This window comes from Nothoprocta perdicaria, unplaced genomic scaffold (assembly GCF_003342845.1).
Source record: "Nothoprocta perdicaria isolate Ctin4 unplaced genomic scaffold, notPer1 scaffold_170, whole genome shotgun sequence".
NCBI lineage: Eukaryota > Metazoa > Chordata > Aves > Tinamiformes > Tinamidae > Nothoprocta > Nothoprocta perdicaria.
This window is the reverse complement of record NW_020454872.1, coordinates 657818-668395: the sequence shown is the minus strand read 5'-3', so window position 1 is coordinate 668395 and position 10578 is coordinate 657818. Positions and strand designations below refer to the sequence as shown.

Below are 10578 nucleotides of genomic sequence, written 5' to 3'. Positions count from 1 at the left end.
GGAGTTATACCCCTGCTGATGCTCAGATAGCGAGGGTGTGGTGCACTTTCCACATAAAACCTAGTCGCAGCAAAATGGAAGTAAATTTCCATTCCACTCTCGCCTTGTTTCGATCTTCTGCTTTCAGCAAACTGAATCCATAACCTCCGGAGGGTGTGAAGGAAAGCAAATGCACTCGAGCTAGGAGAACTGCAGTGGCAATCCCTGTGCCTTGCTGGCAAAACCTGGTGTCTGTTCATGCATCTSTCGTTGCCTTGTCTTTGCCGTTTTGCTGCGGCGCTCAGTACTTCAAAAACCTGAATTAAGCTACACAAACTAGCGTGCCTCTTATGCTGATAAAGAAAGTGAGGGTCAAATAACGTGAAAAAGATGTCCAAAATTGCTACGTGAAGTCATATAATGCTCTTATTTATTTATTTACTACCCAGTATTAAAAGCAAGGAGAAGTCTCACAGATGCCACTGAATCCTGTCAGTAACTACAAATAAGCTAAACCTTCTCTGGCTGCTCCTGGAACTAAATGAGTGACTGTGCTGGTGTTTTGGAAAGGGCTTATCCCTGCCTGCCCAATGCTACGGATTGTGTCATGGAGCTATCTTGGTCTAGGATAAAGACTGCATTTTTTTTTTCTTATTTTTGTTTGTATAACATTACAATTGCTGTGAGAGGAGGAAAAAAAAGAATAGAAATTCTAACTTGTGTGTTTTTTTCTTTTTTTTTTTTTTCCTCTTCTTTCTTCCCCAGGATTTTCCCAAGGTGGTGGGAAGCCTACTCATGCATTCTCATAAGAATAGCCTAGATACACCATAGAAAGGTAAGTATTTCTTTCCTTAAATAATATATATAAGTCAATAAGAGTGTTTGTAGAAGCATTCATTAACCTAACTCAAGTCAGAAAAATCCCCTCATTTCATACATGAGAATGTGTACCTGGTTTGTTTTTCAAAAATGTTTCACTATCAGAAGCAACTACCCCTCTCTGTATGGACAAAATAATTCAGTCAGAGTAAAAGACCTTAAAGAGAGACTGAGAGAGGGAAAAGGAGCCACTGCAAATCAGCTTCTAATGATAAAGAAAATTTACATAAATCTTGGAATGTCAAACAGGCTGACCAGACATTGCAAAATCTACTGCTGATTCARTGATTTTGGAGGCAGAGTTCGTTCAAGTGCACAACCTCTTCTCTGATTCAGGGAAGTGAAGCTGCAGCTATTACCCAGATTTAGCCAGAAGTTGAATACTTGCATATTTGATTTATTAGTTTTATAAATTGCAAGATCTTTAATGTTTAATGCTTGGAGCATACTGTAATTTTAGCTCCATTATTACAGTTGTTGACCAATGTACAAATTAGCTCCAAAAGCTTGATGTTCCTCTCAGCTAGGTTTCCCAGTCCAACTACCAATCCAAGGAAGCCAGCAGGGCAGGTACTTTCAAGGAAAGAAGCGAAAGTTTTGGGGTCAAATATGCGTGAATGTTCTGGAAATAAAATCAGAGAACCCCAGGGGAAAACAGAGAGATTACTCTGAAACAAACCATTGTCACTGCTACTGACAATACATAATTTTTTGGTCTGTAGAATATCATCTTTGAAATAAGTTGTAAGTCTTAAAATCCTGGAATAGAAGTTGGTCTATTAAAATACGCCCATCAATGCTTGTTGCTGAAGTGTCTGCCCACRTAGGCTGAACTCGGCATCGAAGCGCAGGTTTCTTCCCAAGGCACGTCTGAAATGGCAGCGCGGAGCAGGAATGTTCTTGTTACCTGGCCCTGCTTAGCCTCTTCTCTAGGGCTCTTTGCCTTCAGGAACTGTCACAATGAAACTCTTCCCACCAGAATTAAATCCATTTAAAGTCATTTTTGGAAACTGTCTGGGCACAGCCTACTGTAGAAATGAGATGGCACAGAACTGATTAAATGATGTTTATGCAAATACAAACGTTGTCAGGGCGTTTATTCTTCAAGATCCAGCTTGTCAAAGGCTCTGGCCAAGTGTCAGGATTACTGAGCTAGTAGGAGCTTGATCTCGGGTGGGCAGTTGCCAGAAGGCTGAGGAGCCCTGGCACTGCAGGGCTTCCCTYGCCATCCCTGGCCCTAGGAGGCCCCCGCAGCCCGCACAGCTTGCTCTCAATTCCCATTACTCTTCCACTGAGAGTCCCAAGTTTCTGCTTTTCAYCTCCTCTTCTCCTTAAACGTCCCGAGTTGGTCAGAGATGGTGCCTGTTATACAGTAACAGCTGCCCCGTTTTGGCTTTGTTAAATTTGAGTCCATCGAGTACTCCAGTAGATAATTTTCTTGTTAAAGGAACATTGGCTAAACAATATTTTAAGTGAGTCCTTATGCAGATGAAAAATGCTAGATTAAGTCTTAGTAGAAATATTAGTAAATTCTTTCAGAGCACCTCTCTCAAACTGCAGTGCTTTTTTACTAATCTACAATATTTTTCACATGGCATCTTTTAAACTTCGAGGCAGATGACTCCCAAGTTCACAAACAGCATGAGAAACCATTAATGTCATTACTCGTCAGAGGGAATATTTGCTTAGCTACTCAAATAGGAGCGTGTATTTTCCTGTGTTTTTATGACACTTTGAATATTCTTTTAAACAACAGGTCATTTGTGCAAGTACTCCAGGAGAGTGAACAAGAGATGTTATGACTCATGGGTGCTATTGAAACTAATTTTAAGCTTTCATTTGGACAAATGTTTGCAGATACTTTCCTACAGTATTTACACGGTCCTGGCCTAAGCTTCATTAGCTCAGCAGATTCAGTTCTCTGCTCCGATACCAAGCTGGCCAGCTGGAATCAGGGAATAATTTCATGTGGCATTTTCATGGGGAAGCCTGAGGAAAGTTAGCTGCTTGCTGATACGAGAGCAAGGAGTAAAGCAGGAGTAGCTGTTCTCCACTGGCCTCAGCCACATCTCAAAGCACCACTTTTTTGGGTATTTTTCTACGATCTGCTGTTTCATATCCTTTAAAAATGCAATTTAAAGTTGTGAAGCTATGTTGACTTTTTAAAGCACGTATAGCTTTGCTATACATCTAGGCAGTTACCATCAGCATAAAAATCTTGGMCTGACAGCAGAGAGTTCAGATGGACATTGAAAATGTCAAGGTGATATTCGCTGACTTACGTTTTTCTGTGCATCTTGGAAGGATGCAAAGAAGACTTCTGCTCTTGGCCAATATGGGAAACAGAAATGCATCCCAAATGGTGCTTCCTGTGTTATTTTGTCCATTTTAAACTTGTTAGACTCCTTTTACTTCAGAATTTAGCTAGAATACTGCTGAATCCCAACTGGATGGATCTGTATCTCATGTCTTCTTCTCACTGAAAACCCAGTTGGTTCAGAAAAAAAAAAAAAAAAAAAACCTTCGGGCTTTGGCCCTTCTCTGCCTTCTAAATGCACACTTTAATCTCCTTGGAAATACGAGTCCAATAGCTCCTGGCTGCCTTAATTAACTGAAATGAAAGACATTAATTTCCATAAATAGAAAAGCTTCCAAGAACAGCACCTAGCGATCCAACACAGCCACCCACCCTAACGTGCCCGGTGAGAACAACCTCGTGTTAATTAGTCCTCACTGAAGGAAGGAGAAAGAGTGGCTTGAACTTTATCCTGAAAGATGCCACTGATACGGATGGAAGCTGCTCCTCTGATCTTCCCAGTTGCTCTTAGAAGAACGTCCAGCATCATGAGTGCAACCAGGGCCAAGAGAGGAGAGCTCGCCCAACACGACTGCCTCCTTTCTGCCAGGTCATGATTTTGAGTCAATACAGACACCTAGTGGCCACAGAGTTGCTTTATTCCTTGGGGAAATTCTCTCCTTGCACCTTGATTATCTTTTGCATTTTATTTATTTATTTAAAAATACAAAAGCAAGAACTCGATGCTGATACTTACCCACCTCCTGCCTTTCCTTTGGTCCTAATTTGCCCGTAGCTGTTCTTAAGTTTTAACATGGGAACACTAAAGTAAAAATTYGTACCTGTTTTCACAAGGGGAAAAATGTCATTTTCACATTTATTTCCATAATCCCTAACGTCTCAATATGCCAGTGGGATTTTATTTTGGCAGCCAGCATCTTTGGCTGCTTTGAAGCTGCAGAATTAAAGCGGGCCATCTCCCATACCTACAGCACCACCTTTGGTGTTGGGCTTTGGCAACCACAGGGGATGCRTCTGCCCTTCAGTGGAGATGAAGACACCATTTTGGTGCAGATTTGATTGGCCAAAGGGTGCCCAAGCATTAAATGCAGCAGATCAAAATCCCAAATACTTTTACACCCACGTTGTAGAATGTTCTTCTAAKCATGGTCCAAATTTGAGTAGTAAAAACTCTGATTTGGCAGTATTCATGGAAAAAAAAAGAGAAAAATACCAATAGGATTGAACTGAGTCCACTGATTTGTGTCTGGGGGGGCAAAATAGTATTAATTCAGTATTGCACCTGCAAACATAAGTCAGTCCCTCACCAGGCACGAAAATACTCTGAAGACCATGAGGAAGTAATTGCTACGAATGCCTCAGTTGGGATATGTGAAACAGGTAACAGCATAACGACAACAGAGTACAAACGCAATAAAGAGAATATACTGCTCCTAGTAGCTGGCTAATCAATGGGCTGTGAAGAGACTGAAGTGATAAACTGTCTTGACTCAGGGCTAATTTTATTTTGTATAATATGTTCATAAAAGTAGTCTATTTAAAAAATAATTTTAGCTGAACTTTTCTAATACAGAGCTGTTTTGCCCTACTCAATATGTGCCTTAAAACAGATGAGGAAGGCAGAAAAATATTYGTGTTATACATATATAATTTAAACAGTATCATCAACTGAATATTGATTGCTGAGGAATGTGCTTATTAATTGATTCCTTTACATTAAATACTTTTCTCAGAGCTGTTCTGAGTCCATTTAATAAGATAAATGGGGAGCTGTAGTACAACACTTTGTCATTAAATGTGTAAGTCACATCAGACAGAAATGTAAAAATATGCCTCAAATAGCTGTATGCTGGAACGATCCACTGAACAACCGTTTGTTAAGGTTGTGGGAACAGAGGATGGTGTCATGATGGTATTGGACAGAGATGAGTCCAGATTTTAAAATTACAATCTCTGAGATCGTATTTCAGACATGAACTTTAGCTTCTTAGTTCTGCTTAGCAAAAAAACTTGGATGAAACGTTTCTAAATTGGACAACAACAATGAGAAGCCTTCCCTGTAACCCTCTCCCTGGTTCTATCCTGAGCTGTGGCAGGATCTCTGACAGTGCTTAGCACTTGGGGAATGCACGTGCAATACACCTGTGCTCAGTTAAGCTCAGAATTATAGACCTCACTCTTCAATTTGAGCACTTTTTCTCATGTCATCTCCAGCATGAGAGAAAGATGCCTTTAAACAAGTTTCCAAAACAAGGGAAGCCAGGAAGGCTCTTGCTTTACAACCATAATTCACCAAGATACTGCACTTAACTGTTGTCCTTACAAAGCTAGTGCAAAGAAAGAGATGGAGGCCTACCAGACACTTTCGACGTGGATCAGCAGTTTATTCCTGCTGCAGCAAGATGCAGGGAAAGCCCCCGTAACATTAGTCAAATACACGAGCCCATTGCTCGTGATGGACAGCTTTGGTAGGCTCTCACAGCCTGTGCATCTCTCCTTCCCTCGCTGGCTGTTCCCTCGGTAGCCTGGGTGCTCAGCCAGCAGTTTTTATTCTTTATTCTAGTTGCAGTCATCCACTGCTTTGTTGCTATTGTCTTCTTGGTTTTATTTGTTCTCTAATGGCAGTTACAGTCCTTTGGCTGGGAGCCGAATTTCTTCAGTTCTTTACCCATGTAGATCATTTCTTGTCTTCTGTTATTCTTAACAGGTTGTTAAAACTTGCTGACATTTTCTCTCTTTTGCMGTGAGAGAAATCCTCCCTGCCCGTTCTGTGCCATGCAGCTGTCTGCTAAGTCCCTCAGCAGCTTGTTCCCATCACTGTCACCAAGCTGCTTGGCTTTACCTATGGGTGAGATCTCTGAGGAGTGTGGATAAGAGCCTGTACATGTCGGAGGTGCTTTGGAGGAGATCCTCACCTTCCAGGAGGAGATCCTTCACATAGTGAGGTGAGTGCTATATCCAACTTTCGGTGCTACTTCTACTCTCTCATGTGCTGAGTAGACTTTCTGACCCACTGTCTGTTTAGATGAATGATGAATGGATTTATGAGCTCTCAATATAAAGTCTTAAATGTTCTTTTTTGTTGCTGCTTTTTTCTCCTTCATTCAGTGCCATTTAATCAGTTGTCTAAACCATGATCCTTGTCACAGCTTCAACTTTCTTCTGTTTGATCAAGATCTGCTGATATTCTCATTTGCACTCTGTACCACCAGGACCCTTCTTCAAACCCTGGGAGTCTTTAAGAATCCCCAAGACCACCTGAGACTGTCGTGGTTCCTTTGTGCTTTCCAGAATTCGACTGCCTTTGTAGGGAGTGATGGAAAATCATTCTTACATTTAGGGAAACAGGTTACACTGACCAYGTGATCTTCCCTGGCCACATGCTACTGCCCTGTGTGTAAATCAAATCATATATTTGTAGTATTTGTGTCGCCTAAAACAATCAAAACAGATCTGGATTTTTCATTTCAAATTCCTAACCTTTCCCAGGGTTCAGCTCAGTGGCACGAGGTCAGCCCATATCTGATCTRCAAGAGAGACTTGCCAGCCATGGGAATGATTTCTAAAAGCGTATTGCTGCTGCTGCAGCTGATAGGAAATTCAAATCCTCGCCCTGGAATGGCAAGAGGGTGACTGAGAGTCTCGTGACCCTCCTCGCAGTGGCTGGCCCTGTTGTCAGCCAACACCAGGAATGCATTAGCTCGGGAAGATATCCTTTAGCTGGATTTTCTGTGTGGGTTAAAACAACTTGATGATGTTCACGTGGCTTCAAGCATAATGAGTGCTAGGATGTGTCAGGTTTTTCTCTAGGCTTTAAAAAGCAGCAAAAAAATGAGAAAACGATCACAGCTACTGTGCTGCTTTGCAAGTATAAAGCCAAGAGCCTTCTGATTCCGCACGGCTGCCTTTCCCCCTGCTAGCGGGTGCAGATGCGGCCCTAAGCAGAAGGCTGCAGCTTTTACTCCCGCAAGGCCGGGTCCAAGGACCCAGTGTGGCAAGGCCACGCTTTGCCCTTGGTTTCAATAGCCCTGTGCTAATCTGCGGTTGGAAAGACAGCAAAAAAAATAATTTGGAAGTGCACATTTAGAGTGAGGTTTTGACCTACCTATAGTGAGTATGTATATGAAATTCAAAGCAAATTTTGCTGATCTGTTGAAGGCCACGTGAAGGCAGGAGAGGAAGCCTGGCACTTAGTGCTGTGGCTCTGCCCCGCTCCCCTCCTGCCCTGCTCTTTGTAGCTCTGGGCAGCAGGCGCTCAGAGTGATTCTATTCTCTTTTCAAACTCCAGGATTGTAATTCTAGCTGACACGGTGTGAAGTTTCATTTTTTTCAATTATTGCATGATATGCTGGGGAATCAGTTTAAGAGAAACTTCCCTCCCTGTATTTTTGTACTCACCAAATTTGTTGTTTGCAAGAAAACCGTTAAGGACAATGAAGGAAGAGAAATGTTATCCTCCGAGCACTGTATCTGGTCACGCATTTACAGGTATCTCAGCACCTGTCTTCCATCATGGCCTTGATTAATAACTGGGCTTTTGTAAAATACAGGCTGTTTTCATAAGAGCCACTTTGTATGTCTGCTCTTCGCCAGCTGACAATGAGACCTGGATCTAGCTGTGCAGTTTAGATCTAACAGCATGATGAATCAGAGAGAGCAGGTACACATTAAATGTGACATCAAATATAACTACTGTTGGGATATTGAACAGAGATATATCCAAGGCCTTGATATTCATTTACATCAGTGCTTCCTTACTCTCCTTGGGCTGAGCAAACAAGCCTTTCGAATGAGCATAAATGGTACGGACAGCCGTGTTAAACAGGATGTAAAGGGACTTTGCACCAATGAGAATCGGTCTGTACATATTTAAAATAGATGTGCACATAAAAAAAAAACCCTATTATTACCCGAGGATGGAGTGGGAGTACCAGGGGAATGGCTAAAGTAACAAAACTTGACACCAGTGATAATAAAAGAGGGAACTAAAGCGAAGAGATCACCCCAGTCTGCTGGGTTTTAAGTGCTTAATCAAAACTGACTTCTACTACTGCAGCTGCAAAAGAAATGTTTCTAGCCTCCCATTAATTTCCATACAATAACCCTCTAATGGGGGAGTTGCTGGGGAGAGGAGGGCGATCAATCTGCTGTAATGACACACTAGAGACTGAGGGAAAATGCAAACTTGGAGCAATTTCATGGCAGGTGCAACCTTGGAAAGTACAGCCATTTTTCTAAGTTAATTTGTTCCCTTGATATGTTTGAAATCCATATTTGTACTTTAAAGGTCTAAAATGCAAGATGATTAAAAAATATAACCAGATTTTTGTAAGCTTCTCAACTGCATCAGGTGATATATTAATGCCCCTCCTTGGAGCTAGGACAGCTGGATATCTTTTATCATTTGTTGCCGAAGAAGAGGAATAGGATTGTTTATTCTAGCACTCACTTTGTCAGTAGCCTTTCCATCTACCTCCCTAGCCTGAAGTGCATTTGTCTCTTAGCTGAATTGATCCCAGGTATTATAGGAAGTAATGATAGTAATAATAACAGTAACTGTAATAGCAGTAATAATTGTTATTATTCATGTCATTGTTAGTAATAACAGTACAATGTAATGATGATGATCATTGTGCCTGAGTTTTTTAAAAGCACTTAAATGAGTTAACAACTTAATTTCTAGTGCACTTCCAGTATCTACCTCTTTTGGACATTTCTGAAAATTCCAGTTAAAACTGTTAAAAGCGTAAACRTATTTAGGTAGGACCAGCAACTAAGGAGAGAATTCATGTTTCCCTATTTGGCTCCTTTTAGCATGCTTAAGTATGTAAGCAAAAGAATTGATCATTTAAATGAGATTGYAGGATTCATAGAGGCTCGATTATGTCTCTCCAAGTTTGGTCCCAAGTCAATGTAATGAAGTATCTGCCTAATTTTCAGTACATCATCCAAATCAATGTATTGAAATTGAACATTACAGAGAAGGTAGCCAGAATGATCAAAACTAGCATCTAGCAGCCACCAGAGGAAAGAAAAACACCCGAGGACGGCCCTGTCCTCAGCGCTTTGGAGAACTGATTGACTAGTTCACTTGCAGGTGCGTGGCACAAGAAATCTTCATTTGGATCTTTATTTATTTATTTATTATATCTAAAACACAAAACTGGATTCCAGCTGCTTAAATGATGGTACGGAACTGATGGCACAGATAAGAAGAGGAGTCCTGAGCTTTGTCTCCTGACCTGTAACCACGAGCTGCCACTACGCATCAGGGTTGGGAACAGAGCCCAAACTGCCAGTCCCCATTGCCAGCCACCCCAGCAGTGCCACCACAAGCTCACTTGGATGCTTGTGGGGATGTTGTGGTGATGGTTTTCGCACTGAACAAGCGACTGCACTCCAATTCTGTGCCTTCATCCAGTAGTCACCTCACAGCAGGAATGTTGCTGGTTTTGAAGTGGCATTTGTCYATAGAAAGTGGTGGTATTCAGAAAATACAGGGAGATGGGGAGTTGCTGCTTTCCTTGTGCAGGAGCGTGTGACGTTTACCCACTGGAGAGGCCCCGTCTTCTGAGAGTGGCTCTGCGCAAGGCCTGGATTACACACAGGAAAACTGGGACTTTAAAGAAGATGTAAGTAGAATAATTCATTTTGCCATCTAGACAGGAGCCTAAGATCTGACACATTTATATTGYGATTCTGTGGCTTGCTCATATCATTACTCTGCACCTCTGCTCATAAGCTTCCACCTAGAAAATTATGTAATTTAATTAGAAATGTGGAATTAGCCTCCTGCAGTCACACTCTGTTGAGCTGGATCAGTTTGTAGATTCCATTGTCCTTTGGGCTGCTAACAATAGATGTTCCATTAGCAACCTCCTTGTCGGTGCAGATTGTGAGGAGCAGAGCAGAGGCGGCTCGGAGTCCCGCASGCTGCAGCTCCTGCAGAGCTGGGCAAACCCACCAGGTGGCAGAAGGAAATAAATGAAACGCCGGCACCTTCCTGGCACACCTTGGTGCCCAGAACACCGCTCCTGGATCTCTCAGCATCCTGGGGGAGAAGGTAACACATTGCCCAGAGAGAAAACATTCCCCTCTCCATAATGATGGCTATGGCCATGAGCTTCCGGGAGCTCCTGTGGKCATTGCATCCACCAGATCCGTGCAGTTCAGAAGGCACTGAAAACAAATCCTGCCTCATGGTTTGGCAGGATATTTCCTACATCAGACAGCGTTTGCATGTTTGTGTCTATCTGCTTCTCTGTCCTCCAGCCTTCTCCAGCCTTGTTCTACAGGGTGCTTTTTGGATCCTCCTGGATCTCTGCGTGGCCCTGTGCGTCAGTCCTGGCAGCTTAAAACAGCAGTACTAAAGGACTAAAACCAGGTCATCCTTCTCCTTGACA

General features: G+C 42.3%; 1 long non-coding RNA gene across 1 annotated transcript; it reads left to right on the top strand.

Moving 5' to 3' along the window:
• Nucleotides 1-752: 752 nt before the first annotated feature.
• LOC112944570 lies at nt 753-9792 on the top strand. Its single transcript, XR_003248803.1, has 3 exons — nt 753-814; nt 5883-6120; nt 9708-9792. It is a non-coding gene; the product is annotated as an uncharacterized LOC112944570 (long non-coding RNA).
• The last annotated feature ends 786 nt before the right edge of the window (nt 9793-10578 follow it).